This window comes from Silene latifolia, chromosome X (genome assembly GCF_048544455.1).
Source record: "Silene latifolia isolate original U9 population chromosome X, ASM4854445v1, whole genome shotgun sequence".
NCBI classification, from domain to species: domain Eukaryota; kingdom Viridiplantae; phylum Streptophyta; class Magnoliopsida; order Caryophyllales; family Caryophyllaceae; genus Silene; species Silene latifolia.
In genome coordinates this window covers 176,481,442-176,503,106 of record NC_133537.1, presented here as the reverse complement: position 1 = coordinate 176,503,106, position 21,665 = coordinate 176,481,442, and the positions used below count along the sequence as shown (strand labels likewise).

At 40.0% G+C, this 21,665-nt stretch overlaps 1 non-coding gene across 1 annotated transcript; it reads right to left on the bottom strand.

The window, feature by feature from the left end:
• Window positions 1-10,511: 10,511 nt before the first annotated feature.
• LOC141624509 (small nucleolar RNA R71) lies at window positions 10,512-10,618 on the bottom strand. The gene has a single exon (XR_012534316.1). It is a non-coding gene; the product is annotated as a small nucleolar RNA R71 (small nucleolar RNA).
• Window positions 10,619-21,665: the final 11,047 nt, after the last annotated feature.

The window sequence follows — 21,665 nt, the reverse complement described above, 5'->3', positions numbered from 1 at the left end:
ACGACCAAACAACAAAGAGAATGCTAATACTAAAGACCTATGTAAATAAATCAAGTAAAATGGGCATTGACGAAGACCCCCACGGCTCCTCAACGATCCCCACGGATCTTGAGGCAGTCAAGAAGAAGAGGAGCCAAACTGTGCACTATTCCGGGCGTCCCGACTTCAAGTCGGGCGACTTTTTGCTGAATCCGGGCGACTCAGATCCCAAGTCGGGCGGATCTTCAAGAAGCATAAGCGTCTATCATGGGCAGGTCATGGGGCTCCTCATGAGACTTGCAAGGCGTTAATCTTCATCTTAGGGACTTAATCGTCATTTAAGCCCTTTGTTACCCTAATACTTGTACTTAGTATAAATACTCCATTGTTTTAGGAGATATGCACCAAGTCATTAGAGTAGATTAGAAATCAATTAGCTTAATTATATATTAATCCTTCTTTAATTGTTATTGAAAAACTCTTAGATCTAGTATTGGAATTAGAAGATTATTTGGGGATTTATTGAAGAATTGACAACTCTTCATTCATTAATCAAGTTTTCCTTCTATCATTCCTTCTTTCCATTTGATTCATCATAAGTTTGGTACAATTCTTTTACTCCTTGTTTTAAGTATTGTTCGTTTTCCTAATCACTCACCATGATTGGACTTGTTAGTATGATTGACACCCATATTACCATGTTCAACACAACCATGAGTGAGTAGTCACCTGGCTAGGGTTAATGGGGGATTAGGGGAACTATAACATAGGGGTAGATCCATACTTAATCTAATATGTTATCATAAGATTGCTTGCTTGTTGTAGTGTTAACCTATGCACATGTTATGCTTGATAAAATGTTAGACTTTGAAACCTTGCATTAATTACCCATCTCTTATCTATTCAACAAGACTTGTAAGATATAAACTAACTCGAGTCTTGTTAGACCATGCATAGAAGTGAATAGGAAGAAACTAAGTCAACTTGTAGGTGTTGTACAGTCTAGACGACTCGGCTCCGGGACCCAAATCATCCTATGAACCGTAAGACATAAACAAACTCGGTTCCTCTACAACAATAATTGCTTGCAACTATGAAAACATGTTTGTATGATCACAACCATGAGATTCCCTATGAAACCATGACACCCAAGTGCTTTAATCTATTGTTTACAAACCCCCACTTTACTTGCTTGCTTTACTCTCGTTTCTTTGCATTTCATTGTTATAGTTGTGTAGCTTGTTACCCAATTTGTGACACCGTAAGACATAGCTCTCTACAACCGATAACTTAATTCAATACCCGTCCTTTGGGATCCGACCTTGACTTACCACTCTAATAAGAGTAGTTTGTTTACTTATGAATATTGTTTTGGTTGGTTGACTTAGACGACAATGTTTCGGACCGCACAAAAAATGGCGCCGTTGCCGGGGACGATGTTCAATTGAATTATTATCATTAATTGTTTTTAGTTGTGTCTTTCTTTACCTTGGGGAAAAGCATTTCCTCAAGGTATTTCTCACCTTTTTCTCTTAGTTTACTTTGCAAGATGGATCTTATAGATTGTTGCGTAGAAATGGATCTTATAGATTGTTGTGTAGAGGATTATGCGAGTTCTACTCTCATCAAAGACCCTTTGGAAGCATTGGAGGCCTTGGAAGCAAGTGAGGCCAACAGTAAACATTGGGCATTATAAGTAGACCTCCTTGAAGCCGCTCTAGCCAATAAAGAGCTCACTATTGAGCAATCCATGAGGATAAATGACATTCTCAAAGAAGCTTCACAATCCACTATGGAAGAACAAGCAACCGAGGTAGAGCATGTAATGAGGATGGAATGTGTAATGGAGGTGGAAGATGTTCCTAATGAACCATTAAAGTTAGAAAGTGAGGTACAAACTCCAACTTTAAAACCTCTTCCCCCTAATTTAAAGTATGCTTACCTTGATGAGTCTAAAACAAAACCCGTGATTGTCAATGAAAAACTTGATGATAGTCAATTGGAAAGTTTACTTGTTGTGTTAAAAGAACATGAAAAGGCTATTGGTTATAGTCTAGGTGACCTTAAGGAAATAAGCCCCGACTTTTGCATGCATAGGATTCATCTATAGGAAGACCATAGACTTACCATCCAAGGACAAAGGAGAATTAACCCCCACATGCAAGAAATTCTGAAAGCGGAGGTTATGAAATTACTTGATGCGGGAATTATCTACCCTATATCGGATTCCCTGTAGCTTAACCCCGTTCAAGTGGTACCAAAGAAAGGAGGTACCACGGTGGTGAAAAATAACAACAATGAGCTAATACCCATAAGGAAGATCACCGGTTGGCGAATGTGTATTGACTATCGTAAATTGAATTCCCCAACAAGAAAAGATCATTTCCCCCTTCCATTCATTGACCAAGTGCTTGAGAGGCTTGCCTCTAACAAATTCTTTTGCTACCTTGACGGGTACTCGGGATTGTTTCAAATCCTGATACACCCGGATGACCAACATAAGACCACCTTCACTTGCCCATATGGAACATTTGCATATAGGAGAATGCCCTTAGGGCTATGCAATGCTCCCGCTACCTTTCAACGTTGCATGATGAGTGTCTTTTCCGATTACTTAGAAACCATAATGGAAGTTTTTATGGATTATTTTAGTGTTTATGGGAAAGACTTTGAATCTTGTTTGCATAATCTAACTCTGTCTTGCAAAAATGTGAAGATGTGAGTCTTGTGTTAAATTGGGAAAAGTGTCATTTTATGGTCAACGAAGGTATTGTCCTAGGTCATTTGATTACGGAAAAGGGCATCGAGATTGACAAAGCCAAAGTTTAAATGATAGAGAAACTACCACCACCTGTGAATGTCAAAGTGGTGCAGAGTTTTCTCGGTCATGCGGGGTTTTGCCGGCGATTCATAAAATATTTTTCAAAAATTGCAAAACCCCTCACTCAACTTTTGCTTAAGGATGCCCCATTCCAATTTACTAATGAGTGTGTTAAAGCTTTTGATAGAATCAAATAGGCTGTAATTTCGGCACCCTTCATTCAACCCCCAAATTACGAGTTACCTTTTGAGATAATGTGTGATGCAAGCACCTATGCCCTTGGCGTGGTTCTTGGCCAACGAGTGGGGAAAGCTTTACATGCCATATATTATATAATCAAGACCCTTGACATATCATAAATCAACTATGATACCACAGAATAAGAACTTCTTGCTATAGTGTATGCTTTGGACAAATTCCGCTCCTACCTACTTGGATCAAAGGTTATTGTATTTTCGGATCACCGTGCTCTTAGACATCTCTTGGTGAAGAAATAGTCAAAGTCACGCTTGTTGAGGTGGATATTGTTACTCCAAGAGTTTGACCTAGAGATAAGGGACAAGAAAGGAGCCGAAAATGTAGTAGCGGATCATTTGTCAAGAATCCGATTTGATAACGAAGATGAAGATACACCCATCATTGATTCCTTTGCCGATAATATTATAATGGCCATCCACACACAACTTGAGAGGCATACCACACCATGGTTTGCCGATTTTGAAAACTACATTGTAGGAGGAGTTCTCCCTCCGAAATTGAACTACAACCATAGAAAGAGGTTCCTATTTGAAGTGAAGAGATACTTTTGGGATGATCCCAACCTCTACAAAGCATGTAGTGATGGTCTTTATCGAAAGTGTGTCCCACAATGGGAAGTACAAGGAGTTTTCGAAGGTTGTCACTCATCCCCTTATGGAGGACATCATGGAGCAAGGAGAACAATTGCTAAAGTCTTGTAATCGGACTTCTATTGGCCTACCATGTTTGAAGATGCTAGAGAATTCATCCTCCATTGTGACCCTTGCCAAAGAACCGGCAACATATCTTGGAGAAATGAGATACCAGAACAAGGCATATTAGAAGTTGAAATCTTTGATATTTGGGGAATAGATTACCAAGGTCCCTTTGTATCATCTCAACGCAACCAATACATTCTAGTTGTCGTTGACTACGTTTCCAATTGGGTGGAAGCAATTGCTACCCCAACCGATGATGCACAGATGGTGACCAAGCTTTTGAAGAAAGTAATATTCCCAAGATTTGGAGTTCCTAGAGCGATCATTAGTGATGGTGGATCACATTTCCATGAAAAGAAGCTTGCATCTCTCTTAACAGAGTATGGTGTTCAAAATAGAACCAGCTTGGGATACCATCCTCAAACAAGCGGTCAAGTTGAAGTTTCAAATAGAGAGATCAAACAAATTCTTGAGAAGGTTGTTAACAAGACTCGTAAGGATTGGAGCATGAAGCTTGATGACTCCCTTTGGGCCTATAGGACGACCTATAAGACACCTATAGGAACTTCACCTTACAAGTTAGTTTATGGAAAGGCTTGTCAGTTACAACTTGAATTGGAATACAAAGCCTTTTGGGCTATCAAAACACTCAATCTTGATCTCAATCTAAGTGGTGAGAAGAGGGTCTTGTAAATTGAAGAATTGGAGGAATTCCGGATTCACTCTTATGAAAGTGCAAGGATCTACAAGGAACGGACCAAATTGCTCCATGATAGGGGAATCAAACAAAAGGCCTTGCATAAAGGAGACAAAGTTCTTCTATTCAACTCTCGATATCGGCTCTTCCTCGGAAAGTTGAACTCATGATGGACGGGTCCTTTTGTTATCACAAACGTTGGGAATTATGGAGACTTTGAGCTAATGTCGAAAGACGGGAATCGGTTCAAAGTTAATGGTCAACGTATCAAGACTTACTATGAAGGAGCTTTTGTAGGAGAGGTTGAGGTAACTTGCCTTAAGCCTCTACCCCCCGGGATCTAGCATTATTATGGAGGAGATTTTGGTGGAGTCCTCCCTAAACCACCACTTGTAAATATACTAACCAACTTACTTGCATTTTAACTCCATTGCATTTTCAATTCCTTGTTTTAACTACAACTTTTAACATGAGAGCAAGTGAGGGAGGGACTCTAATTTGTTTCAAACGTATAGTGCTTGATGATCAAGTGTGGGGAAGCACAAGCCTAGGCTAAATCAAGCCTTTGTAATGAAGAGGTAACACGGAAAAGAAGAAGAAATGATATGGGGAGAAGACGCCCGACCAGACCTTAAGTCGTGGGGACTGGGAAGGTAGAACAAAATGGATATTTGCACAGGAGTGGAAATATGCCCAACCAGACCTTGGCTCGAGCGACCAGCCAATCATGTCGCTCGACTTCAGACCGAACCATGTTACTTTAAGGAGCTCTCAAAAATTGAAATCTACACTGGAGTACATTTCTGCCCGACCCGAGCGTGAGCCAGGCGACTTAGACCTCAAGACGGGTGGACTAGAGCCAAGACGAGCGTCTCACCAAGCCTCCCAAGAAAATTTTCGCTGGGCTAAAATCTGTGCGGATCATTCTGAAGACCCATGACCCCACCGGCTTCTAAAAAGACAATTCTCTACTATGGTTGAAATCTGGGCGTCTTGTAACCAGGACGGGTGAATAATCTACCAAGTCGGGCGTCCCGACACCAAGACGCGCACCCTTAACTGCTCTTATGAATCTTGTAAAAATCAAGTCGCCCGACTTCCTCTCCAGGCCGCGCGGCTCCCTCTCGTTATACTCGCCCTTTTCAAACTTTAAACCCCTCTTTTCCACCACACATATCAAGACACATCATCTGTCCCTTCAAAATCAAAACATAAACCTCCCTCTCAAATACTTGAAATCACCCAATATCACTTCTAAGTAAACAAACCTCTCTAAAACCTTTGCTCACCCAAAAACCTAGGGTTTGAGATATTACAAAAAGAACCAATTTAGAAGGATTGTTTCCTCTCCATCAAAATGAAAAACCAAAGGAGATTCATGACTAGAGAAGAAAGAAGAACAAGAGTCATTGGGGGTTCATCAACCTCACACCTCAACACCCTAAGAAGGGAGAATGAAGAGATAATTGATTTTGCAAGCTTAGACGAATTCTGAAACATTGAGTTCGTCAATGATGCTCAAAGGATTGTCTTCCACTGACTTATGGGTAAGAACATTCTCCCTACTAAGTTCGTTTGTCATGAAACTTTTATAAAGATAGGAATTTACCACCAAACCGAAGCACTATTTGAATTGTTTGGTCTCTCAACAATGTTGCACATGCTTGAACTCACTTATAGACCTTTAGTGCTTGAATTCCTAAGCTTCTTAAGAATCTCCACCCTCAAAAAGACGATTTGCATAGAGTTCCGGCTTGAAAATGTGACTAGGATGATGACCCTAGTGGAGTTTTCGGATGTGCTAGGACTAGATGTATCACCTACCCGATCTTCAAAGCCTTGAAACTATAGCATAGAACCTCTTTGGCGAGCCTTAACAGGCCGATATTTGACAAGTATTAAGCATTGCACGGCTTCATACATTCAAAACCCTATCATTCGTCTTACTTACCGATTCATAGCGGGTACCCTACTAGCTCGCCGTGACCCCGCCATTGTGAATGAACTTGATCTCACATTTATGGAGCCTTACTTGAAGATCCAAGGAAAGAATGGTTATAAGTTCAATGCCCCATTAGTGCTACTTGAAAGATGGGCGCAATTTAGGAATGGCGATGATAATGGGATGAAGCATATCGTCAATGGAGGCCTAGTGACAAAACTTTCAAAGTTTTTCAATCCGAACTTCAACAACAACAACTCTTATATGCACCTTCCGGGCAATACAACAATCAATGAAATGCTCCACTTTTGGCATCACCATTGGATAACATTTGAGGGCTATGAGCGAAAGATCAAATGGTTGACCAAGGGAAGCGACCCTCTAATTCTTCCAATGGAGGGCTTGACAAGAGTTACACCAAGAAGAAGCTCCCTTTCCCGAGTACCATCTTATCTTGTACCGGGAAACACAAGACAAGAAAATCAAGTCCCACCTCCTACCAATGGACAACAACAATCAAACCCACCTCAAAGAAATGAACAAGAAAGGATCACTATCCCTCCTTACCCTTTTCCATACCAACCCTACAATCATCCCGATCTATTCATTCTACCAAGGGATGATTTTGCCACGGGCCTTCTTCAAGCTCTACACCGCCAAAAATATAATGATAAGGTCGACACCTACTATGCTCTTTACCCCAATTTCCATTATATGGCCCGTCAAGGGCGTATAAATGAAGAGGGAATGCTTCCCTCTTGGGCTCAAGTCGATATACTCTTCCTAAACTCGACACATGGAAATGGTGGAGCTAGCGGTAATGGCAACGGCAGTGGGTAAGGAGAGGGATCAAGTAATGGTGATACCATGGAGGTTAATAGTGAAGGAGACAAATTCATGGATTCCTATGGAAGTGATGAGTCTAGAGCATTGTAGATACCTCATTTCTACACCTTCCGCCAACCACCCAATGAAGATTGGGCTGCATGTTTGGTACGCGGAGCGATTTATGACAGTCCGTAAGTTTATCTTCAAGTGATAGCTCAAATACTTGTGTCTACCCCTTGGTCATTATCTACGCGCTAATACGGTCGTTTTGACAGTAATTAGAGTTCATTTGGAGTCCAGGTCAAAAACAGCTTCATTTAAGAAACCGTTTAAAATGCCCAGTCGGAACGTTCTAGAATATTCCAGATATTTATTCCATAATTTAATTTTATATCTTTTGGTAAAATATATCCCAAATATCATATTTTACGGAATAAGGAAGTAGAGATCTACGGCAATTCCCTAAAAGAAACGCAGAAATCTTTCTTCCGCGGGAGGAAACCTCTGGGGAAATGACGCAGCAGGTGCTGCGCCTCATGGAAGGAACGCAGAAGCTGTTGCGCCTCTTCTCCAGCCTTTTTTTCCTGTTTACGGAGTATTTTCATGATTTCTTTCCCAAGTTTGTGTCATTCCAAAACTCTTCACATTTTCTTGTATAAATAGAGACCTCCCGTCTCCATATTTTTCACGCCAGTGTCCGCCCTTCTCTTCTCCCTTTGCATTCTAGACCTTGCTCTAAGCTTTCGATGCCTATGTGCTTGATCAATCGACCACGTACGTGATGTGACCATAATTAGAGCATATTTAGTCCCCGAATTAGCCTTGTTCCCATGCTTTTTAGTGAATATTTGGGTCATTTATTGTCTTTAGTTCTTTGTTTTGCATATTCTTTGAGGTTTTGTGTCCTTGGTAGGAAAGGAGTGCAAACCTTGCATTTTCATGGCAAAATGAGGCTAAATTGATTGAATTCAATGACCAAGCATCAAGGATAGACAAGATTAGAAGGCCTTTGTACATACTATAGTAGATGGGCAATGATGAGAAAAGATCCTTGCATCCCCGAGGAAATCCTCAAGGATTTTATGAAGAAAAAGGAAGAAAAGAAGAAGGCACGAGACTGCCTAACAATCCGTGCGTCTTCCCCTGAAGACGCCCGTCCCTCACCCACAATCCGAGCGTTTTCCTCCAGAAGACGCCCGGGCAGAATCTCCAGAAGACGGCCGTCTTCACCCCCTGGACGCCCGTCCAAAAGTTGCCAAATCTGCCCGTCCCGTGCTAAAGACGCCCGGATTCCCACACAGTCCCATTTCATCTTCTACAAGCTTTAAGGAAGGATTCACATCTTTTTCTAGAGACCGGAGTCTCCGTAGAGACCGGAGTCTCCCTAAGAGACCGGCGATTCCTCAACAAGGGACTTAATCGTCATTTAGGCCCTTAGTTAACCCTAATTCATGCACCTAATCCCCACTATAAATACCCCATTAGTCTAATTAGAAGAGCATGTTCTTCTTAGCAATCTTTAGAGTAGTTAATATCAATCAAATTTCTCTTTAATCTTGTAATCAACATTTAGTCAAGTTTTAATACATGTTTTATTTCCTTAATATCTCTCTTGTTCATCCTTTATTTTGGGTAATTGAAGATTATTTAGGTTATTATTGGGAGATTGACAACCTTCCAATCAAGCATCAAGTACTTCTTTTATTCTTTGCTTTATTATTGGAATAATTAGTAGGGTATAATTCTCTTAATCCCTTTTTAATTATTGTTAATCACTTTCATTTATTCATCATGTTTCACTTTGTTGGTATGATTGACAACCTTGCTATCATGTTCAACATGATAATGAGTGAGTAGTTTCCTTAGCTAGGGTTAATGGGTAATTAGGGGAAACCAACATGGGGAATGATTCATGCTTAAATTAATATGCTTTCATAGTTTATTTGCTTGCTTATTATGATCTCAACTTATGCACATGTTATGTTTGATGAAATGCTAAGCCTATGAATCCTTGCATTTACTACCATCACCTATCTTTTCAATGAGACTTGTAAGACATAAACCTACTCGAGTCTCATTAGACCATGCATATTGTTGAGTAGGGAAGATTAAGTCGACTTGTAGGTGTTGTACAATCTAATCGATTCGGCTCCGGGACCCAAACTTTCCTTGGATTGTAAGATATAAACCAACTCGATCCATCACAACAATAATTGCTTGCTTATAACTTGAGAATATGTTTGTATGATCAATTCCCATCTATTCCCCTATGAACCCATGACACCCTAGTGCCTTTTATCAATTGTTTACATCCCTTTTAATCCATCTTGCTTGTTTGCTTTCATTGCTATTTAGTTTAGTGATGTTCTAATTCAAACCCCAATTGTGACACCCTTAGACACCACTAGTGGCAATAGAAATCTCATCTCAATTCCCGTCCCTTGGGATCCGACCTTTACTTGCCTCTTTACTAATTGTAGAGTTTTTGGTGAAGTTATAAATTGTGTTTTGGTCTAGGTGCTCCTAACGACAAGTACTGAAAACTAAACACCACGAGGGAACATGACCAAAAATGGCGCCGTTGCCGGGGACGGTGTTAACTTGATTTAGATTTTCTTACATTGTTATTAGTTGTGTATTTCTTTTCCTTGGGGAAGTAAAACTCCTCAAGGTTTGTTATAATTGTTTTCGAGTTGTTTGATATTTTGCATGTCTAGAAGGTCACAAGGTGACATGTTACCCTTTGATCACGAAATTGAAAGAACTTTGACAACCAATAGAAGACTTGCTAGGAGAACTTTGAGAGGTATTGGTGAGGTTGTAGATATTCAACCAAATACTATTGAGTTCATCAACCCTTTTGCAAGAAAAGGTGAGGAGAACCCAACACAAAATCCAACACAAAATCAACCCACAATGCCTAAGTTTTCATCACATTCCATACCCACCGAGGAGAACCTACCCAATGGTACTCCCACACCACAACATCTAACCGGAAATTTTATTGCCAAATCCGCATTTATCCAATTAGTCAAAACAAGCCAATTTGGGGGGATGCCAGGTGAAGACCCTCATTCTTATATGGAGACTTTTTGTGACTATTGTGATGCGATCTCTCAAACCGGTGTAACTCAAGACCAAATTCGATGGGTCTTATTTCCTTTTTCTATAATTGGCACCGCAAAACAATGGTTGAAAGGCCTTGATATGGCTACTCTCGGAATTGATTCTTGGAAAAAGTTGGCTCTAGCTTTCTACAAAAAGTTCTATCCACCGGAAAAGACTAACATGCTAAGAGCTCAAATTACGGGCTTTAAGCAAAGGGATGAAGAATCTTTGTACGAAGCTTGGGAGCGATTCAATGGAATTTGTCGCTCATGTCCTCATCATGGACTTAGCGAGTGGTTCTTGGTACAACAATTTTGGAACGGTCTTTATGAAGATTCAAGGAACATTCTCAACATGGGATCAAATGGAATGTTCACCGAAGTTGATGACAATCAAACTTGGAACAAAATTGAGGAAATGGAGGTCCATAACTCACAATATACTAGACCTCGCAAGGCTACTAGAGGAGGAAAGCATGAAGTGGACTCCATTACTTAATTGGGTGCTTAACTTAGTGCTCACATTAATACCATCAATTTGAAGTTTGAAAAAGCTATGGCTAGACTTGACGAAGTCTCAAAATCACCAAAGCATCATGTTAATGCCATGACGGCATCTTCATCAATCCCAAGTGGGATATGTGAGAATTGTGGAACTTTGGGACATGACGAAAGTGAATGTAGGGGAACAAATGAACAAGTGAATGCTTTCCAAGCATACAAGAGTGGCACCCCTTATTCAAACTATTACAATGAAAACACCAAATTCAATCCAAATCTCTCATACAAAAGCCAAAATGTTCAAAACCCTCAACCAACATACACCCCACCTCCCATGAGAAACCAAAATCAAAGACCCTTTTACAACCAAAACCAAGGTTACCAAAATCAAACTCCATACAATCAACAAAATGACCAAGGTTTTGATGTTCAAAAAGCGGTCCTCCAAATGCAAAAGAATCAACAAGAGTTTTTCACTCAAATGCAAAAAGATAGTCAAGCAAAGGAAATCACCATCAACAACATCCTAGCTCACACCAAAATGTTGGAAACCCAATTGACTCAACTAGCATCTTCAAGCTCACAAAGACAAAAGGGGCAATTACCACCTCAAAGTAATCCCCCAAGACATGAAACGGTTAGTGCCATTCACTTGAGGAGTGGTACAAGGTATGAAGTACCGAAGAAGCAAGTTGAGGATGAAGTTGTGGAAGCTAGTGACAAAGAAGAAATTGTGCAAAACTCCAAGGATGGAGAACCATCAAAAGAAGAAATTTCAAAGAAAAATGAAGACAGGTCAAGGAGAAGGAGCCCATTGTGATTAGACTTCCTTTTCCAAGTCGTGAAGCCAAGCCCTAATTTGATGACCAACTTGGAAAATTTATGGAAATTGTGAAGAATTTGGAAGTCTCGATTCCTTTCACGGAATTAATCAATCACGTGCCGGCCTATGAAAAATATATGAAAGACATCCTCACAAAGAAGAAGTCTATCCGGAAGCTTGAGACTATCGCCTTCACTAAGGTGAGTAGTGCAATACTTCAAGGGAGTTCACCTCCAAAACTCAAAGATCCGGGAAGCTTCTCAATACCATGTACCATTGGCGACACCACGATCAACAAAGCCTTATGTGATCTAGGGGCTAGTGTGAGTGTTATGCCGTAATCGTTGAGTAAAAGGTTAGGAATGAGAGAGCTTAAATGCACCAATATCACACTCCAAATGTCCGATAGATCGACGAAGACACCATTAGGGATATGGGAAAATGTTCCCGTAAGAGTTGGGAAATTTTTCATCCCGATGGACTTTGTCATTGTTGACATGGAAGAAGACTCCAACATTCCAATCATTCTAGGAAGACCTTTCTTACACACCGCGGGTGCGGTGATTGATGTGAAGCATGGAGAGCTCACGCTAGAAGTGGGAGATGAGAGCATAACTTTCAATCTTGACAAGACCATGAGAGCCCCCCGTTTGCGTGAACCATGTTTTATGGTTGATCATTATAGCCGGAAGGATGATAAGAAGAAGTCGGAATTCCAATGGAAGAAGAAAATTGAAGATGCTCCATTCAAAGAGCAAGTGAATTGTAACAAAGAGAGCTTGAAAAGCTCACCAAAGTCGAGCAATGAAGAGGATGGCCTCATTGGCCAAGACAAGAAAGTGGGAGAGTTGTCTCTATCAACTCAAGAGATCTTTAGTGATCAAGTAGATGAAGTTTGTGGTCTTTGGTACGATGATTTTGAAGGGATTTTCAATCCCTATATTGGTAATGATATCGATCAAGACCGACAACAAGGGCAAAGGTCTATTGAAGATCTTTATCACGATAATGAACAAGCTTTTGACTACTTTTTCAAGGTGTTGAGCAACATCAACAACACCTTGGACATGCCCCCATGACATCTCACTAAGGATGAGAGTTTGGTGGAGTCCTCCCTAAACCACCATTTGTAAATATTTCTAACTCCCTAACTCGCATTTTAATTCTTACATTGCATTTTTGTCATTTTTGGATCTTTATGCCTTGATCAAGATAATTATCATTTCTGAGAGAAGTGAGGGAGGGACTAATGATTCAATTGATGTGTAGTGCTTTAGCTTAGTGTGGGGATAGCAATTGCCTAGGCTATTCATGCCTTAGTAGTGCCCCTACAATGAAGAACACGGGATTTGAAGAACGAAAAATGACAAGGGATATGCAAGTGCACGGATTGAACTGAATCCGGGTAAAACAGGGAGAATCCGAGCGTCTTCATGGGAATCCGCTCGTCTTCAGGAAAGACGCCCGTCTTTGCCTGAATCCGCCCGTCCATTTTTAACTGGGAATTTGAAATTTTGAGATTGTCGGAGAATCCGAGCGTCCTGGTAGAGAAGACGCTCGTCTTCTGAAATCCGTCCGTCCTGGAAGGAAAGACGCCCGTCTTTTTGGCTGTGGAAAACAAGAAAAGCTCACTGTCTGAGAATCCGCCCGTCTTCAGCAGAAGATGCCCGTTCTGCAGTCGATAAATCCGAGCGTCTTTGCTGAAAGACGCCCGTCTTTAGGCGAGAATCCTGAACCAAAAGAGGCAGAATCCGAGCGTCCCGAAGGAAAGACGCCCGTCTTCCCCTGCAGTTTTTGAAATTTTCGGGTATTTTAAATACCCCACCCCACATTCATTTCTTCATTCATTCATTCAAAGCACTACCCATAAACCCCAAAACTCAAAACCCTCATCATCTCCATCACCAAAACAAGATTTCCTCAACCAAATTCAACAAAATCAAATCCAAACTTCCTTTTAACAACAATTAATCACTCATCTTCCAACAAAAATCAACCCAAGCACCAAAATCTTCAACCATTGAGTCGATTTTTGAAATTATAAAGGCAAAGCCTTTCATCTTAAAATCGATTTGGGTATACTTGGAAATTGAAGATTTTCACTCTTTTCTTGGTATAATCATCAATGGCAAGGACAAAAGGAGAAACAAAGGCACCTAAGGCAAAGACACTCTCAACAAGACAAAAATGTCTTCAAGCAAAGAAAGCCTCATTGGCTATGGTAGTAGCTAGTTCAAACATGGAAGTTCAACAACAACAACCTCCCTTGGAAGCAACAACATCAACAACTCCGAAAATTGCTCAATTATCAAACTATCCGGAGGTAATTTTTATTTCTAACTCCCATAGGGATACATTTGCCAAGTATGCTAGAAAATCCTTTATATCCACCAAATTCATATGTGAAGATGCCTTGAACAAATTGGGTGTCCTTGAACAAACAAAAGCCTTCTTTGAAGCCATGGGGTTGGGAAAATTGTTTGATACAAGAGAATTGACATACCCCTCCCTTACCTTAGAATTCTTGAGTTCTTTGAAAGTTACTAAGGTAGAGACTAGAGAAAACATCGAGTTCCGCCTTGCTAATGTGAGTAGGCATATCACCTTTGATGAATTGGGTAAAGCATTGGGTCTTAGTGATTCACCTAGTTATTACAAGAATCCCGAAAAGTATGACCCCGCTCCTCTTTGGGAGGCAATTTCCGGGAGGAAATTTGAGAACTATCATGCTAGTCGCGCTCTATTAGTCCACCATCCGGGCATTAAAGTGTGGCACAAGGTCATCGGGAATACTATCATTGCAAGAAAAGACACTAACCACTTTACCAAGCTCGATTGTGTTCTACTTGAGTCGGCCTTAAACATTGGAAGGGAATTCACCAAGCCTTACAATTCTCTAAGGCTTTTAGTGGAAAGATGGCCAAATGTTGATTGTGGAAAGCAAGGCACCACTTTTATTGTAAATGGAGGTCTAGTCACTCTTTTGGCTAAGTACTTTGATCCGAATTTCAACAAGGATAGCAAGTATGTGGCGAAAAAGGGGGGTCATCTCATTGACATGGATGCCATGATTAACATGTACAAGTGGGTTACCCATAATCCTCTTGACACCAAATATGGGTGGCTCACCAATGAGGCTAGATCTTTTACTTTGCCTTTCAAGATATGCCGTTTGAGTGTCCATCGGACCAACTACCTTCTTCCCCTCTTAAAAGAAGCCGAATACATCATCCGTCAACAAAGGGGTGAAATTGAAATGCCCTCCTCCTCCATTGTCACACCACCCTATCCATTCAAGTATCAAGAGTTCAAACCCGAAGGTGTTAAAGCAAGCAATGACTACATGACTCTACTTATGCAAGCGATGCACAAACAAGCTTTTAAGGATCGGGAAGATGCATACTTAGCCCAATATCCACCCCTCCTTCATTTAGCTAGGCAAGGACTACTTGATCCTTCATGTCCTTTGCCTAGTTGGGCGGATAGGGAAGTCTTCTTTCCAAGTGCATCTACGGGTGAGATTCCGGGTGACGATGAGGTTGTCGGTGATGAGGTTGTTGATGATAGCATTTATGAAGAGGCTAATGAAGAAGAAGAAGAAGAAGAGGATGATGAAGGAAGTGAGCAAGGAAGTGAAGAGGGAAGTGGAGATTAGTCCACTTCTATTGAGGAAGATGATGACAATGATGATATGGTGGAAGACTAGCAAGCTTTGGAGGCTCCTACCCTCTTGAGGTTTGTCTACTTCTTTCTTTGTTTTATTTATTTATCTTGATCATGGTTGGAGAGTTCTAGCAACATAGAGGACTAACACCTCGGCCCCATTGAGGTGTTCTTATTTCATTGTTCCCACTTTTGAAAATCGAAAATGACAATTTAGTTTCATGCATTGCATCTTGTGTGCATGAACTACTCCCAACTTTAGGACACTAGAAATAATGTCTATCTCGGTTTGGGGAAGTACATGCATACGCAACGGGAGGTAATATAAATTACGCTCTCCGTCATAAACAAAAACCCATGCATCATGTAGTGTAGTATAGTATAACTTGCATTTAGTGTAGAATTCATGCATCATGTTTGCATGATTTCCCATCATTTTGGCCATTGAGGACAATGCCCATATTAGTGTCGGGATGGGGAATTCTAACTTAGCTTTTATTCAAAAATCCAAAAAAATCAAAAAAATTCGAAAAACCACAAAAATTTAAAAAATCTGAAAATCCAAAAACAAGTTCATTTCCTTTGTAGTGCAGTCATGTATATATTGTTGTATATATATTGTGTTTGTTTTATCCTTGTTCACATTGATTGACTACGCCACATCCGAGACATGAGGATATTGAAGACCGCATGGTATGATCTTTCCAATCTCCTTTTTCCTCTTTATGTTAATGACTTTGTGGCTTTATTTTGATTGATGCGGTATAACAATGTGAACTTAGGACTTGCATTTAGTTTATATGTCATATTAGTTGGTAGAATCATTTACATTAGGATGTTTATATGCTAGTTGCATCATGGCATGTAGTTTGCATGTTAGAAAAATTTTGTGAAACCGTCTACTTGGGAAGCTTGACAAGTGTATATAGGCCCTAGTAGATGTTTTTTCTTCTTAAGACTTTGCTTGTTAGAATACTTGTAAAACACCCTAGGATGTGTCATGCTAGTATCCTTTGACCCATGGATTAAGGCCTAGTCAAGAGTACCTTGTGGTGTGATAACTCCTTGGCTACCGTTTATTCCAAGGTGACCATTGAAACCATGCATCCATCCATCATCCATGTTCTACCACATTTTCGTCATCAAAGGGAATGGGCACAAAAAGAAATCAATTTGAGTTCAATGAAATGAAAAGTGAAAGAAAGTTTGCAAAAATTGCATCAAATGAAAAGAGGAGCAAAAATAGAACTCCTAAAGCTTCAAATATAAGGCACCCTCACTACATATGGGGTGACTTTGAAAATGTTCAAAAGAAATGCAAAGAAAAGTTGAAAGTTGTCAAGTGTTGAAATGCCAAAAATCAAAAAAGAAATGGCAAGAAAGTGTTCTCAAATGTCAAATGCCACAAGAAATTGGGTGGAAAAAAACAACAACAAAGCAAACTCCCAAAATGAAACTCAAATATCTATTAATCCCTTTATCCATCGTATCCATTTTTGTGCATGGTAGAGAGGGGACGACCCTTCTTCTTGTCTAGGCAAGAGGGGGAATTCCGCGATCCTCCAGTATTTCTAACACGATAAGGAGCCTACTCTTAACAAAAGCATTTAACGATTGAGGACAAAAGTACCCTAGCTTGACACAACATGGAGGTGATTTATTGGTATCCTTCTAGGCTTAGTAGTTTGAAGAAATTGCATCTATGAAGGAATGTGTACCCTTGAATTGCTTCCCTTGTAGATAATTTCCGCCACTTAGATGAGGAAAGTGGCTATTCTTTTGTAGATGCATTCATTACTTGTTTTGTGTGCTTAATGTTTGGATGTGTCGCCATTTTGGCAAGACTCACCTTGCCTTGCAAGAAGGCATCCTACCTCATGGTTGTCTTGTTGTGAGTTGAAGGGGCAGAGTGAGACCCGCTAATTGTCTCATATCGGCTATGTTATTAGGTTAGTTTAAATAATGGTCCTAATCTTTGTCACCTCTTTACTCGGGACGAGCAAAGTTCGGTTTGGGGATATTTGATGTGACCATAATTAGAGTATATTTAGTCCCCGAATTAGCTTTGTTCCCATGCTTTTTAGTGCATATTTGGGTCATTTATTGTCTTTAGTTCTTTGTTTTGCATATTCTTTGAGGTTTTGTGTCCTTGGTAGGAAAGGAGTGCAAACCTTGCATTTTCATGGCAAAATGAGGCTAAATTGATTGAATTCAATGACCAAGCATCAAGGAGAGACAAGATTAGAAGGCCTTTGTAGATACTATAGTAGATGGGCAATGATGAGAAAAGATCCTTGCATCCCCGAGGAAATCCTCAAGGATTTTATGAAGAAAAAGGAAGAAAAGAAGAAGGAACGAGACTGCCTAACAATCCGTGCGTCTTTCCCTGAAGACGCCCGTCCCTCACCCACAATCCGAGCATCTGCCTTAAGAAGACGCACGTCTTCACCCCCTGGACGCCCGTCCAGAAGCTGCCAAATCCGCCCGTCCCGTGCTAAAGACTCCCGGATTCCCAGGCAGTCCCATTTCATCTTCTACAAGCTTCAAGGAAGGATGCACATCTTTTTCTAGAGACCGGAGTCTCCCTACAGACCGGCGATTCCTCAACAAGGGACTCAATCGTCATTTAAGCCCTTAGTACAGTTAACCCTAATTCATGCCCCTAATCCCCACTATAAATACCCCATTAGTCTAATTAGAAGAGCATGTTCTTCTTAGCAATCTTTAGAGTAGTAATATCAATCAAATCTCTCTTTAATCTTGTAATCAACATTTAATCAAGTTTTAATACAAGTTTTATTTCCTTAATCTCTCTCTTGTTCATCCTTTATTTTGGGTAATTGAAAATTATTTGGGTTATTATTGGTAGATTGACAACCTTCCAATCAAGCATCAAATACTTCTTTTATTCTTTGCTTTATTATTGGAATCATTAGTAGGTATAATTCTATTAATCCCTTTTTAATTATTCACTTTCATTTATTCATCATGTTTCACTTTGTTGATATGATTGACAACCTTGCTAGCATGTTCAACATGATAATGAGTAAGTAGTTTCCTTAGCTAGGGTTAATGGGTAATTAGGGGAAACCAACATGGGGAATGATTCATGCTTAAATTAATATGCTTTCATAGTTTATTTGCTTGCTTGTTGTGATCTCAACTTATGCACATGTTATGTTTGATGAAATGCTAAGCCTATGAATCCTTGCATTTACTACCATCACCTATCTTTTCAATGAGACTTGTAAGACATAAACCAACTCGAGTCTCATTAGACCATGCGTATTGTTGAGTAGGGAAGATTAAGTCGACTTGTAGGTGTTGTACAATCTAATCGATTCGGCTCCGGGACGCAAACTTTCCTAGGATTGTAAGATATAAACCAACTCGATCCATTACAATAATAATTGCTTTCTTATAACTTGAGAATATGTTTGTATGATCAATTCTCATGAATCCCCTATGACCCCATGACACCCTAGTGCCTTTTATCAATTGTTTACATCCCTTTTAATCCATCTTGCTTGTTTGCTTTCATTGTTATTTAGTTTAGTGATTTTCTTCTTCAAAACCCAATTGTGACACCCTTAGACACCACTAGGTGCAATAGAAATCTCATCTCAATTCCCGTCCCTTGGGATCCGACGATTACTTGCCTCTTTACTAATTGTAGAGTTGTTGGTGAAGTTATAAATTGTGTTTTGGTCTAGTTGCTCCTAACGACAAGTACTGAAAACTAAACCCCACGAGGGAACATGACCAGTACGCTCAGATCATTCTGAGTACCAGTCACATTGCACGACCGACCAATTTGACCACTAGACATCAATTAATCAATTAATCTAAAATCCTCCAATGAGGGCACTTTCTACATACATTCCAGTCGAGCAATCACTAACATTAAATTAGTCAATCTTGTTTCGTCAAACATGTAAGTCTGAGGGTGTAAATCCCATCTTTTTTTATTGTATTTTATCTTTGTACTCATTATTGTAAGATTTACGTCAAAAGTATATTTTAAACCGATTTTAAAAACCTTTATTACAAACTGTTTTTTACAAAACAGCAGTAACCAAACGTCGGGAAGAAACACAGCAGCTGTTGTGCCTCTTTGAAGGGTCGCAGCATCTGCTGCGCCTCTTCCAGAGGCTGCCGCTGCTCCTGCTCTTCTTCTACTTCTTCGAGTTTCCTCTGTTTCGTTCTTTTTGCTTTATTTTCTCACTTTCTTTATTTTCTTCAGTACATAAATCATGTTCAATAATTCCTTTTAATTATAACGTTTTATTCTTGACTTAAATCCCTTATAATTCGATATTTGCGTGTTTTCGTCATTAAATCAAACCCGGATGTTAGAAACTCGATTTGTTCATATCAAGTTTCTGGGATTCGTCTTTGATACATTTTTCCTTGTTTAATTCCATTTTATCAAGTTCTATTCGATTTTCATGTTTGTTCCTTTTGTATTTTTCCGACATCGTTAATAAATTCAATTCGTTCCAACTTGTTCCAACTCGTTTTTAACGCTTTCATGACGGTTCCAGATGTAATTAATATGCTAAACCACTTCAACTTGAGTCTGAACATCAATAATTAATCGTAAATATACCAACGAACATTAACAAATAGCGGTTCTGACTTCACAGCCAGAGCTCAACTCTAGAACAGACGTAGGAATAGCTGCGTCACTTCCAAGGGATGCAGCAGATGTTGCGCCTGTTCTGAGATGATTTCTGTCCCTAAACTTTTGTTCTCGCTTTAACGTAGCCTTTATTTACGTGATTAATTAACTAATAATCACAATATCACCCTTAATCTGACTTATTTTGTCACTTTAATTTCTACCTTTTATTTTTACTTTTTTATCTTCAAAATTCCGTCTTAAGTGTACTTTTGACGTAAATCAATTAACCTTTGTAATTCCTTTATAATCCTTGTTTGTTTATCGTTTTTGTTTATGTATGGTTTATTTACGTGTCTCACACATGCAATCAATTTCTAACTCTCAACTTCGACATTATTATTTGCTAAATTACGTGTTCAGCGACATAGTTTAATTCACATGCTAGGATTAATATGTGGATGTTGCATTGCATGCATATAATCGACGACATACCAAATATGAATAATTTCCCTAATCATTAGTAGAGGCCGCTATCGAGGCAGGCGAGATTAGGTGTTCACATAAAGAGCTTCCTAATACGTACCATCGCCCCTTACTCCAGATCTCTGTGAACATCCATGTTCATTGGCATCCACGAGAGTCATTCTAGACATAGAATGCTAAGGGTAACGAGTTCTTAGTGTTCATGTCACTACTTTGTGTCTTGACATGGTACGAGTATTCGAACGGTTCCAATTTCCCATTAAAATTGGTGGCGACTCCACGAATGCAGGCTTATTTAACCTTTCACCGGTTTCAATGCCTCACAAATCGGTAATGGCCTATGACGTACTTTGGCTGTCCAAGATTCCGTGGGATAAGTGCCGCCGCCTTAAAACAATCACAAAAGCGCGGGTGGCCCATGTCCACAGTTTGGCGACTCCGCTAGGGATGATACACTTACGTGTTACCCAGGGTGAAACTTGAACGAGGTTAGGGAATAGTTTATACGAGACAGTTGTCGATTTTCATTACTCGACCTTCTTAGGTTGTTTCATTCGGCCTTCCTAGGCTTAACCCAACCCATTCGACCAATCGTCCCGTCTGGACGGTCCAAATTCTTATCTGAGCTAAGGATAGATAGCGATTTACGTTAACCAACCCATTCGACCAATCGTCCCGTTTGTATCAAGGGCTTTCACTACTCGAGGAAATGGACTAGGAACCGACCTTACTCATGTTGGGCACGGACCTCTCCACCGACAAGGGTTTGATTGCTTGGTATGGCAACCCACCTTTTAAGCCAAAACCCTTTAAATGCACCCAGCATACCATTATAATGCATGTATGAATGTTTGTATCATATACGTGATCACCATTTTTTAAACAAAACCATTTTATAAAATAAAATCCTTTTCAAAATGTAAATATTTCAAAAGTGGCCTAAAATAGCGCAAAATGAGTCGAAACTTTGTCCAAATGTCCAGTCAAAATTCGGGCCTCAAAACCCATTTTAAAAACCTCACCTCGAGTCAGCACTCCTACAACTACACTACAGTTGCCTAGGACAAACATTTCAAATTTTGTCATTTTCAAACCTCACTTGACACAGTGGCGCACGCCCACTTCATGAGTCGAGTCTCTTTTGAGTAAGTGTGCTAAAATGGTCGATCGTGTTTTGATTCGTCATCGATATCTTATCCCCAGTTTCCAAGATGCCTGGAACTAGTAACGCAAGTGTTAAT